The sequence below is a fragment of the Canis aureus genome, chromosome 3 (assembly GCF_053574225.1).
Source record: "Canis aureus isolate CA01 chromosome 3, VMU_Caureus_v.1.0, whole genome shotgun sequence".
Classification (NCBI taxonomy): Eukaryota; Metazoa; Chordata; class Mammalia; order Carnivora; family Canidae; genus Canis; species Canis aureus.
The window spans coordinates 57209927-57222689 of record NC_135613.1 but is presented as its reverse complement, the minus strand read 5'-3'; the positions used below and the strand labels follow the sequence as shown (position 1 = coordinate 57222689).

The 12763-nt window shown below is 45.3% G+C and overlaps 1 long non-coding RNA gene across 1 annotated transcript; it reads right to left on the bottom strand.

Moving 5' to 3' along the window:
- Positions 1-5658: 5658 nt before the first annotated feature.
- On the bottom strand, positions 5659-11859 carry LOC144311061 (uncharacterized). The gene is made up of 3 exons (XR_013376654.1): positions 11231-11859; positions 10531-10607; positions 5659-9711 (listed from the first exon to the last, which is right to left on the bottom strand). It is a non-coding gene; the product is annotated as an uncharacterized LOC144311061 (long non-coding RNA).
- Positions 11860-12763: the final 904 nt, after the last annotated feature.

Genomic DNA, 12763 nt, shown 5'->3' with positions numbered 1-12763 from the left:
TGATGCTATACATAGAAAACCCTAAAGACTCCCCCCAAAAGCTACCAGAACTGATAACTGAATTCAGTAAGGCCCCAGGATACAAAATGAATATACAGAAATTTGTGGCATTTCTACACACTAACAATGAAGTATCAGAAAGAGAAATTGAGAAAACAATCCCATTTACAATTTCACCAAAAAAGAATAAGATACCTAGGAATAACCTTGACCAAGGAGGTAAAAGATTGGTACTCTGAAAACTATAAAAACATTGATGAATGAAATTGAAAATGACACAAACAAATGGAAAGACATTTCATGCTCATGGATTGGAAGAACAAATATTGTTAAAATGTCCATACTACAGATTTATTGGAACCTACAGAATTAATGCAATACTTACCAAAATACCAACAGCTTTTTTTCACAAACTATCCTAAATTGTATATGGAACCACAAAAGACCCTAAATAGCCAAAGCAACCTTGAAAATTAAAAACAAAACTGGAGGAATCACCATCCTAGAGATCAAGTTATACTACAAAGCTGTAGTAATCAAAACACTATGGTACTGGCATAAAAACAGACACATAGATCAACAAAACAGAATAGAAAGCCCAGAACTAAACCCAAACCTATATGGTCAATTAACCTTCAACAAAGGAGGCAAAAATATACAATGGGAAAAAGATGTTCTCTTCAATAAATGGTACTCGAAAACTGGACAGCTACAGGCAAAAGAATGAAAACAGGCCACTTTCTTACACCATACACAAAAATAAAATGGGTTAAAGACCTAAATATGAGGACTGAAACCATAAAAATCCTAGAAAAGAGCACAGGCAGTAAGGTCTCTGACATCAGCCATAACAACTTCTTTCTAGATATGTCTCCTGAGTCATGGAAAAAAATTGGCTATTGGGACCACATCAAAATAAAACGCTTCTGCACAGCAAAGGAAACAATCAACAAAACTACAAGGCAACCTACAGAATAGAAGATACTTGCAAATGACAGATCGAAAAAAGGATGAGTATCCAAAATCTATAAAGAACTTATACAACTCAATACCACCCCTCCAAACATACAATTGAAAAATGGGCAGAAGACATGAAGATATGTCTTCTCCAAAGAAGACATCCAGATGGCCAACATTATTCATCATCAGGGAAATGCAAATCAAAACCACAGTCTGTCAGAACAACTAATATCAAAAAGATGAGAAATAACAAGTGTTGGCAAGGATGTGGAGAAAAAGGAACCCTCGTGCACTGGGTCAGTGGGAGTGCAAACTGGTGCAGCCACTATGGAAATCAGTAGGGGAATTCCTCAAAATATTAAAAATAGAAATACCATATAATCTAGTAATTCTACTACTGGGTATTTACCCAAAGAACATGAAAACACAACTTTGAAAAGACATGCGCACCCCTATGTTTATCATGGCATTATTTACAATAGCAAAATTATGGAAGCAGCCCACATGTTCACTGATGGAGTAAAGGACAAAGAAGATGTGGTATGTACACACACACACACACACACACACACACACACACACACAGGAATATGACTCAGCCATATAAAAGAATGGAATCTTGCCACTTGCAACAATGTGGATGGATTCAGAGGATATCATGCTGAGCCCAAATAAGCCGGTCAGAGAAAGACAAATACCATATGATCTCACTCATGTGTGGAATCTAAGAAACAAAGCAAACAAAGAAAAAAAGAGACAAATCAAGAAACAGACTCTTAACTCTAGAGAAGAAACTGATGGCCACCAGAAGGGAGGTGGGTGGGAGGATGAGGGAGACAGGTGATGGGGACTAAGGAAGGCACTTGTCCTGATGAGTGCCAGGTGATGAGTGGAAGAGTTGAATCACCATAATGTACACCTGAAATGCATACGATGCAGTATGTTAACTATCCTGGAAAGTTTTAAAAAGTACTGACATAAATACTACAGATATGAGGAAGGAAAGTAATTTCCTTTAGAGAGCACTTCATTAATGATATGGGATGACTCATTTCTGAAGGTCGCTTGAAAATAAAGAGTGCAAAGTCAAATTCAGCAGAGCTTCTATTTTATTAGTTATGAGACATCTCCAAGGGTTGATCACCACCTCGGGAACCTCAGACTCCAGTGCTCTGAGAAAGTGTTGGACAAGCCGAGGAGCCACAGGACAGAAATTCCCCAGTGAAGGAGTCTTGCTGCAGACAGAAATGGCCCAGCGGCTCTCCGGGGCTGGGGGGCATCCTGGGGAAAGCCCAGCCCGGGTGGGAGTGCCGCAGTGATTGCTGGGGACGGGTGACAGCTGGAGGCTGTGTCCCCCCCCACACACACACACATTCCCTGCAGCAGACTCTCTTGAAGGGATCTCTGAGAGTCTCACCTCCATGGCCACTCTGGGGAGAGAATCTTATCCTTCCTCTTCTAGTTGTGAAAGGGAGTTTTTGAGTGAAAAAATTCACTCGCGTTATGAAATATTTGGTTAGAAGATAAATTTGATATGCTTGTGGGGATATAAGGAAATCCATGGAAGTAATCATGCACAAATATTACTAATAAAAATTAAACTAATGTCTACTGAGTTAGCAGGTAAAGAGGAAATGTGTCAACTCTACTTCAATTTTAAAAATCCTTCTTACAAATATCAAAAGAATGAACAGTTGACCATCAAAAAAATACTAGTAGATGTAATCTTAGAATAAAGAGCAGCTGTTTATATTAAATAAATCTAGTCTTATCAAGACTTTTTTTTTAAAAAAAAGAAGAACAAATATATAAATTTGTATCAGGCTAACTATTAATTAAAAGACTTTTAAGAAACTTAAAAAAATGATTTTATTTTTAAGTAGTCTCTACACCCAATATGGGGCTCGAACCTACAACTTCTAGATGAAGAGTCCCATACTCCACTAACTGAGCCTAAGAAACTCTTCTATTAATTTTTAAAAAATATTTAATTAATTTATTTATTTGAGGGAGAGAGCGAGAGAGCGAGAGAGCACAGGAGCAGTGAGGAGGGACAGAGGGAGACGAGGAAGCAGGCTCACTGCTGAGCAGGGACCCTGACCTGGGACTCGATCCCAGGACCCTGAGATCATGACCTGAACCCTAGGCAGACGCTTAACCCACTGAACCACCCAGGTGCCCCAGAAACTCATTTCTATTGGGACTTTTAATCATAATATAGATGGTTTTAATATTACTTAGCAAAAGCAAAATGAGGGAATTATATACATATAATGGAGCCCTATGTGGGCCCCACCTCAGGACCCTGAGGTCATAACCAAGAGTCCGTTGCATAACTGATTGAGCCACTCAGGCATCCCTAGGGAATTACATTTTAATTCAGATTCATCTAATTGTTCTCATCAAGGCAATCCTTTTGCAAAATTAAATGACTGTGTAAATTTTGGAGTTAAGGAATGGCTGTACATCATCTTGTGATTTTTTCCATAGTGGGAAATAAAAATGCCAACTTGCTACTTAAGTTTGCTCAAGACTTTAGATCTTTTTAGAAGATTGTTGTGGCCTTTCCTAAAATCTTTACACTTACTATATAGGTCAGATAAATCCCTATATACACATTAGTACTTAAAAGTATGTGAATAGGTACATGACTTTAATAAAAATTTTTACAATTCAATAATTAATAACTTTATAAACTGCTTCTTATAAATGTCAGATAATATTGCAGTATATGTGGATTGACAGACTTACTCCATTCATTTGGATAGGAATTTTTTTTAAAGACTTATCTATTTATTCATGAGACACACACAGGGAGGCAGAGACACAGGCAGAGGGAGAAACAGGCTTCCTGCAGGGAGCTGGATGTGGGACTCCATCTCAGGACTCCAGGGTCATGCCCTGAGCCGAAGGGAGATGCTCAACTGCTGAGCCTCCCAGGTGCCCTGGATTGGGAATTTTTAAGATGCATCTATCTCTCTGACAAATACTTAAAATCATGAATTGTTGTGTGGTGTTATGATGTCACTTAAATGTACTTTATCGAATCCCTAGTTGGGATGGCTCCCTGGGCTAATGCAAAATTCAGGTAATTACTGAGTGATTTTAATTTATCTAGAAATTTGTCTTGAATTAAAATTCACAGGCACAAACAATCCCCAGTTTGTATGTGTGTGTGTATGTGTGTGAGTGTAAATATACTAGTTGTTTTTATTGAACACTCAGTAAATCTCACTTAGAGGATATTGCCTCTTCAATTCTGGTAAAGAACAATCTTTTAGGTCCTCCCAGGGGATGTAGTGTGAGTTCGGGCGGGTGGGATATTTGTGATGGAACTAACCCAGCATTTTTCTGTCCCAGATCTTTGAAGCCCTTCTGCAACATGTCAAGAGTTTTATAGCATCTGAACTTCCTTTGCGTCATCGGACGGATCTGACGACGTGTCATCCAACAGAACCAAGTGTGAGAATCTCACCCACACGTGCAAATGCAGAATCTCTGTTAAGTCCACACACTGCGGGGGTGCCTGGGGGGCTCAGGGGTTGAGCATCTGCTTTCGGCTCAGGACGTGACCCCGGGGTTCCTGGGATGGAGTCCCGTATCGGAGTCCCCACAGGGAGCCTGCTTCTCCCTCTGCCTGTGTCTCTGCCTCTCTCTGTGTCTCTCAGGAATAAATAAATAAAATCTTAATAAAAAAAAAAGTCCACATATGCAGATAGATTCAGCCTGACGTCATGTTTCTCTTCCATTGATTGATCATCCTCAAAAATTTCCATAAGCAGTCTGTAGATTATTGCTTATATAAATACACAAATTCTGAATCCCATCAGCAGGTAAGGTTCTCTTTCAGAGTCTGATTTTACACCTTACACCTGGACCCCTGGGATCCCACCCTAATTCCCAGCTTGTGGTGGATAGGGATTGGGTCTGAGGGAAATTGCTATTATTATTATTTTTTGCATGGAGCCTTCCTCTGGCGAGGCAGTGACAGCACCTCTAAGCCAGGGAGGAGCAGCTCCTCAGCATCTCTAACGGATGGATGCCAGGAGCATGACTGTGTTTCTTGGGAATCTGCTTAACTCCGGAATTTCACCTAATGGGGCTAGTCAGAAGATAGTGTTCTATGAACTTTCTTTTTCAGGAAATAGCCCAACTGTCTAAATAAGACATATGCCATGATACTTAACAGTTCTGTGTGGGACCCAGGAAATTTAACAAAAATCCCCTACCCCTGGACAAGCAGAGCAGGACTAACTCCATTTTGTGCTACACAAGCCACCTCCCATATGACCCCCACATGACCTGCTTATTGCTTAAGGCGCTGCCCCCCTCCAGTCAAGCCGCTGGGCACACCCTAATCGGAAATCGGCTTATAACAATGTAATCCTGCCTTGTGCCCGCCAAAACTGCGCGCCAATTCTGACCAAAGTAATAGGCCAGCTCAAGTGGATACTATAGGGTAAGGTGTAATTCAATCGGCCACCTGCGTGCGGACCGATGACTGTGCAACTTTCTGCGTATCCCATGGGCCTCTGGCCCCTATAAAGCTGCTACGCCTCTTAGTCTCGGGGTCCAAGTCCCTGCTCCGCTGTGTCGGGTGCACTTGGACCCAAGCTCGAGCTTGTAATAAACCCTCGTGTGTTTGCATCGGTGTCGGCTCCTTGGTGGTTTCTCGGATTCGCAATCTTGGGCACAACATTCTGGTACAAATAAAACAATTTATTATGTAAGAGCTTTTAATAACAGAGGGCTGACCAAGAGAAGTCAAGCATTTGGAGCCAGACTAGTGGCTTCTTAAATGCAATACGAGGCTCCGGGCAGCTCCAAAACAGCAGGACGGAGACAGTGCTGGTTCCCTGCACTTGGGGGGACCCCACTTTGTAAGGTCTACTGAGTAAGTTACTGCCAAATGTCTTTGCAAACGTTCCATTGGTGGCTTCCCGACCAACACAGTAGATCTCCAGGTTTCTAACCCTTGAGTAAATGTTGGTTTGACTGAACATCTTTGTCTCTGTGTTTTTGTTTTCAAGCAGGATACACAGCCGTGGTTGGGTCTGGCATAGGGAGGCTAAGTCCGGAGCATGTCAGGAGGGTTTGGGTCTACCTGCAGCCTGCAAATGCTCCCTGATATCCTATTTGAATGAGTTGAGTCCCAGTTGCTCCCAACCTGTGGCTTTCTTCAGTTCACAAAATCACATGGAACCTTCCTTTTTGTGTCCAAGTGGATGCTTTACGAAAGGTAAGGGACTCTGACCCGGCCACAGAAAGTCTCTGAGTTGGGATACCTGAGTGGCTCAGCGGTTGAGCGCCTGCCTTCAGCCCAGGTCGTGATCCCGGAGTCCTGGGATCCAGTCCCACGTCGGGCCCCTGCATGGAGCCTGCTTCTCCCTCTGCCTGTGTCTCTGCCTCTCTCTCTCCATGTCTCTCATGAATAAATAAATAAATTCTTAAAAAAAAAAGAAAGTCTCTGAGTTGCAGTCACCTTGAAGCAATACATTAAGGATCTGAACTTGACGTCCTTGTTCAGTTTTCCATGGGCATCAGCAACAGTCCTTGTGCTGTCCCCACAGTTCTGGAATTCCTAGTACTTTCCATGTCGCTATGTAGAAGAGGCGACCCTGATGCACACAGTCCTGGCCTTTCTGACATGCCAGCTGCCAGGTGACTGCAGCAAGAACTTCGTCATTCCATCACCAGATCCCAAGAACTCCTAGGGTCCCAGGCATTAGAATATTAACAAGAACTTCATCATCTGCTTCGTCACCACCAGGTCCCTGAATCCAAACACCCCGTATTTCCCTGAGGTTCTGGGGTTTGCCATGTACTCTTTCTTCCCTCTTAATTTCTATCCTAGTCAACATTTTTTTAAATTTGTTTTCAAGCAAAGATATCAGTTCCTGTCAACTCAAGCAAGTCTACAGTATATTCTTGATGCAATACCCAGAGAGGTGCCATTTAACATTTAAACATTAGCCTGGTGGTGTCACTTCTCTGCCCAAGACTTCAACGTCTCCTGCCTCATTCAGTGTAAAGCCAAAGTTCCCACTGGAGCTTCATTAGGTCCTGTACCATGTGGTTCTTATTCCTTCTTCGGCTTCACCCATTGACCCGTTTTCCTCTTCTTCACTCATTGTTACCCAAAACTAGGCCACACGTGCTCCCACCTTGGGACGTTTTTACTTATTTCTTCCTCTACTTTTTTTCCCCTACTCCCCAAGCTATAGGTACGTCTCATGCCTTCCTCCTTCAAGGCCTTGCTGAAATGTCACCTTCTCTCTGAGGTCTCCTCTGAAGACTTTATTTAAAATTATAGGGGCACTTGGGTGGCTCAGTCTGTTAGGTGTCTGCCCTTGGCTCAGGTTATGATCTCAGGGTCCTGGGATTGAGCCCCGAGTTGGGCTCCCTGCTCAACGTGGAGCCTGCTTCTCCCTCTGCCCTTCGCCTGTGCTCATGCTCTGTCTCACTCTCTTGCTCTCAAATAAATAAAATATTTTAAAAATCATAACCCTCCTATGAGTCTTCTTCTCCCCCTCTTTGTCCTTTCTCCATCTCTCTAGCCTGTATCACCATCTGACATATTATATATTTTACTTCATTAGCTCTCGGCTCTATAAGGACGATCTCCCTGCTCCTGTTTTGCTCACTGATGTAACCTTAGCTCCCGGAACAGGGCTGCTGTGCTCAGCATACTAATGCCCTTTGTTTAATGTTTTTGATTCTTTCTCTACTTCTATGTGGCTGTCATCTGTAGAACTGTCTCAGGTTTATTAACCCAGTTTTCTGCTGTATTTTTCTGCTGTCTATCCACTGACTGAAATCATATCTCAGCTACTGCAATGCACAGTGCTACTGTTTCAATTAGACTTATTTCTTTAATCAGATTATGGGTCTGTGGTGAACTTTTTAAACCCTTTTGCTTATTTTCCTAAACTTTCTCTCCACTCCTGCAATAATTTGTTATCTTACAGATTCTGTTTTGTTAACTTTAATCTGTATCATTTGTGATTTTTTTTCCCCTTTGGCTTTTTTTCCTTTGCACTTCTGTCTATAGTCCTGTCTCTTGGCTTGACTAGTGCTTTTTGATCGAATGCTGGAAAAAGTATGTAAAAATTGCAGAAACTCCAGCTGTCTTCCTCTAAAGAATTCTTGCCTTTCCTTCTGCTCGTTAGATCGCTCCAAACTGTATTCTAAACTATGTGATAATCATGTAGTTTGAATTCAGTCAAGTGGCCCTTATCACTACTCTTTCAAGAGTAGCTGTAAGAATCCGTAATGTTGCAGATGCAATTTCTGTAAAAGTCTCTTCATTAGTGTTCATGGCCATTTTAGCTTTTGGGAGGCTTGGATCCTGCCTCGCATGACACCTATCCAGAAATAAATCCTTACATCATGAGAATTTTGACCTGTTTGAAAAGCACTAGATCACCTACTTCATCTTGAGTGGACCGCTTGTCAGTCCTTGAGGAGGAGAGAAATTTGAAAGTTATTATAGTGTGTGTCGTGGGGGAGGAGCCTTTGCCTGTGAGGATGCCTCCCATCTTTAAGCATTTTGTCAACCCTGGTGTTGAATAGCCACCTGCTGGTTATGACTTAGATACTTCCTTTTTTTTTTTTTTTTTTTTTTATAGACTAGCTCCTTTTCTTCTTTTTTTTTTCCAATGACATTGACTTTTTTTTTAATTTTTATTTATTTATGATAGTCACACAGAGAGAGAGAGAGAGAGAGGCAGAGACACAGGCAGAGGGAGAAGCAGGCTCCATGCACCGGGAGCCTGATGTGGGTTCGATCCCGGGTCTCCAGGATCGCGCCCTGGGCCAAAGGCAGGCGCTAAACCGCTGTGCCACCCAGGGATCCCCGACTTAGATACTTCTTAGTGGTTTATAGTTTATGTGTGTGTTTGTATTAGTAAGATGATACTTTGTTTAAAAAAAATATCCCAACTTGGGGCTCTTGGGTGGCTCAGCAGTTGAGTGTCTGCCTTTGGCTCAGGTCACGACCCCGTGGTCCTGGGATCGAGTTCTGCATCGGGCTCCCCACAGGGAGCCTGCTTCTCCCTCTGGCTACGTCTCTGCCTCTCTCTGTGTCTCTCATGAATCAATAAATAAAATCTTAAAAAAAAAGAAAAAAAGGGAAAAAGAAAAACAGGATCCTCGGTTTCTCAGTCAGTTAAGTGCCTGCCTTTGGTTCAGGTCATGATCTTCAGATCTTGGGATTGAGCTCCTTGTCAGGATTCCTGCTCAACGAGGAGTCTGCTTCTTCCTCTGCCCCTAACCCCACTTATGCTCTCTCTCTCTCTCCCTCAAATAAATAAATACAATCTTAAAAAAAAGAATGTTGAAAAACTTGTATCTGTCTTCCTAGTAAGATTTTAGATTAAAGGAAAAAATAAATTTCAAAGCTAATATTATTTCTCAGTTCCTCTGTACAAGAAACAGCTGGGCTTTTTTTTTCTTTTAGAAAGAGAGGACTCCCCCCCCCCCCCCATATCAAAATAATACCAGTAGAAGTAATATTTTACTCTCCTTTTCATGGACATTAAGGAGCCTCTGGTAGTTATTTCAGATTCACGATGCCTAAAGATGTGTATCAGTAAATATAAAACACCCAACAGTAGGCTTATTCAGCTGTTCTTAAAGGAGCTCTGTTTGTATTCAAATCTTGTAACAGCCCAGTTTGTCTTGAAGATTTAAGATGAACAACTCAAAATTCATCCTCCTCCTTCAGTAGAAATAAAAGTGACTCTGATGGTGCTGAAAGCATAAACACAGTGCATAAGCTTGTTTGCTTAATTAATGACTGTGCCAGAGACACCCCTCCACCCCTCCTAACCTTTGCCTTCCCCAATTGGTGCGTCCTTGAGGCTCTTTCTCTCAGTAGATCTCCCTGGGCAGTGCTCAGCAGACCCTCAAAGCTCCCCTGGGGTGGGTGGGCTTCACCTAACTTTAGCATTGCTAAAGAGGCAATACCTGCTGGGGGGTTAGCGCACCTGGATCAGCACACCTAAGGTCCCTGGCTACATGGGGTAGGAGCTTCAATCTGCCCTCCACTGGCAATTAATATGAGGAAACAGAAGGTGACTGGGAGTTCACAGTGCTCCTGTGTGCAGTAGGGTGCTCTGAGATAAAGCTGGACCATTCTGGAGTCCAGCTGGTGCTTCCCTGAGGGCGAGCAGTTGTCAAGGTGTGTGGAGGGAGCTTCAGATATTCCTTCTCCCACCCAGGATCTGGCCGCTTGACCTAAACTGGTTAGAGCCCACGTTGAAGACGCAGGCAAAAATCCACCGGTTATCGTGGTCCAGTTCTACTGGTGGCCCAGGAAGGGTGCTGGCACTCTGGGGACCCACCTGCCTAAGGGTTCCTTAGGAAGGACCTCTTGGTAACTAACAGTGGCAGAGATGCAGCTATCCGGGGACCAAGCTGAGAAGGAAGGTCAGAAGCAGAGGCTAGGAGCCCAAAATGTGTTGCTGCCCCAAGGTGAGGGAGAGAGAGGGAGAGAGAGGGAGAGAGAGGGAGAGAGAGGGAGAGAGAGAGAGAGAGAGAGGAAGCCACTGGCCTCGTCCAGAGACATACCCGCAAAGTGCACAATGTCAGTCTCTATCCAGGCACTTCCATCCTTAACCAGGGAGCTGAAGAGACGCATATGTGACCTGGAGGGAATAATAAGGTAAGGAAAGGGGGGAAGTCCCCTCTGCCCAATAGATCCTGCTCACCCTGGCCTTGGGCCACAGACACACTCCTGAGGCTTGAGCTTCCATGGTTGCCTGGACCTGCATCTCTTCTCGTGAAGAAGAGGACCCCTGGGGAGCCAGGTCCTCAGGCAGCACCTCTGGACTGTGAGCCTCTTGGGTCGTTCACCTGGCCACTCTTGCATCACCTGTCCTCTCCCACCCTCCCCCTCCAGCAAACAGTTTCCAGGATTCTTGCCTTTGTACCTCTGTTCTCTCTGGGAACAAAAACAGGCTGGGGCTCTTCTGCATGTGCAACATCCCCTGGACTCCACTAAAGGCAGAAGTGACCCAAACCTCCTCCTCTTCCTCTTCCTCCTCTTCCTCTTCTATACCTGGGCCTGGCTTTTGTGAGTGTTTGAAGTGAGTGTTTGAAGCTGCCTTTCTCCCATCCTTGTCAGCACCCCTCCTACTGTGAACTCCATGAGGTCAGAGGTCATATCTTACTCACTTTTTTCTTTGGATATCTCCTCCCCCATTCCTCCACCCCAAACAGGCTTAGCAAAGCCCCCCCCCCCCCCATACAGTAGGTACTCAGTTAATACTTAGTGAGCCGAAGCAGGAAGGCAAGGACGTTCTTCTCCGAGAGTTTGGATGATGTCCAGCGGCCTCTTTACCCTTGCTCCCCAGGTCTCCAGGTGCAGGTGGCTGTGTGCAGGGCAAGGCCCCTCTGCGTCCCCAAGGAGAAAGCCCCCCTCCCCCAAGGTGAGAGAAGGGGGTGGGATGCAAGGCATGCTCTCAGCTGGGCTGTGGCCGCTGCCCTAGCAGGCTTTGCTCCTAGCCCAGCTGGAGAACTGCCGGTCCGCCTGAACCCGGAGCACCCATAGGGGTGGGGGTGGGGGGAGCACTCTGCTGGCCCCCCGTTGTGGCATTCAGCGGCTGCACCCCAGCATCCTCTCCAGTCGGATCTCAGCCTTGGATTCTGGAGGCTGCCCTGCAGCTCCGTCCACGTTGGCCTCCAGCCTCAGAAGGGGCTCGGGGCGCCCCTGACACCGGGGCAGGCTTCACCCGCTTAAAAATAGCAGAACTTTCTTCAGCCGAAGAGGGTTTGCACTCCAGGATTCCGCCTCCAAGACCTGACCCTCCGGACCTAGTAGTGATGGAGGGGAGGGAGGGAGCTGGAAGCGGGCAGGAGTGGAAAGGACCCCTTTTGTTTTGCCGGGGAGCTCTCAACGCTCCCCCCGCCCCCCCAGCCCCGAAGCCCATTCTGAGCTTTGGGCGCCACCTGCTGGCCGCCGGGCAGGACTGGACGGAGAGGACCTGCCTGTGCCCAGAGAGCACGGAGAAGAAGGCCCCCGAACCCCCCACCACCCCCGCTGGCCTAGGAGCTGCGGCCACTTCCGCCCAGGGGACCCTGGTGCTGGATGCGCCTTGGGCGCCATCGGGTCCACGTCCTTAGCGGACAGGACAGACAGTCGCTAAGTCCAGCTCATCTTGTGTTTCTCATTTGCAGACCGTCTTCTGTCCCTGTCTAGACCCTCTGCACAGCCATCCTCCGCCTTCAGCAAAGACCTCATGCAGCATCTCCATGAGCTAAGTACTCTCCAGTACGTGATGTCGCTAACATCCTCAAGACACAGTGGCGAGGAAGGTGGTGGGGTTTGTTTCGCAAGTAGGGGCGGGTGGGGAAGGAGGCTGCCCCTTACCTCAAGGCAGGTTTACTCTTTACAAAGCCTGGAGGTCTGCCATCCTCCTTCCTGCAAGGCAAAGTCACAGATCCAGCCCATAAACCGTTAAACGAAATACTTTCTTCTATCTTGACAAATATTTCTTCGCATGGCCGGAATGAAAACCCGAGAAAACCAATGGGAAAGGAGATGGTCTGCAACATACGAGAGGCGCTTGGATTTAACTATGATTGAGACCACAGGACGAGATCCTGACCCTTGGGCTGGCAATGTTTGCATCGGTAATAAAATTAAGACACCCTTAAGAACTAAATTATTAGGGGGGTGGGGCAAGATGGTGGAGGAGTAAGGTCCCCAAGTCACCTGTCCCCACCAACTACCTAGATAACTTTCAGATCATCCTGAAAACCTACGAATTCGACTTGAGTTTTTTTTTTCTTTTTTTTCGAC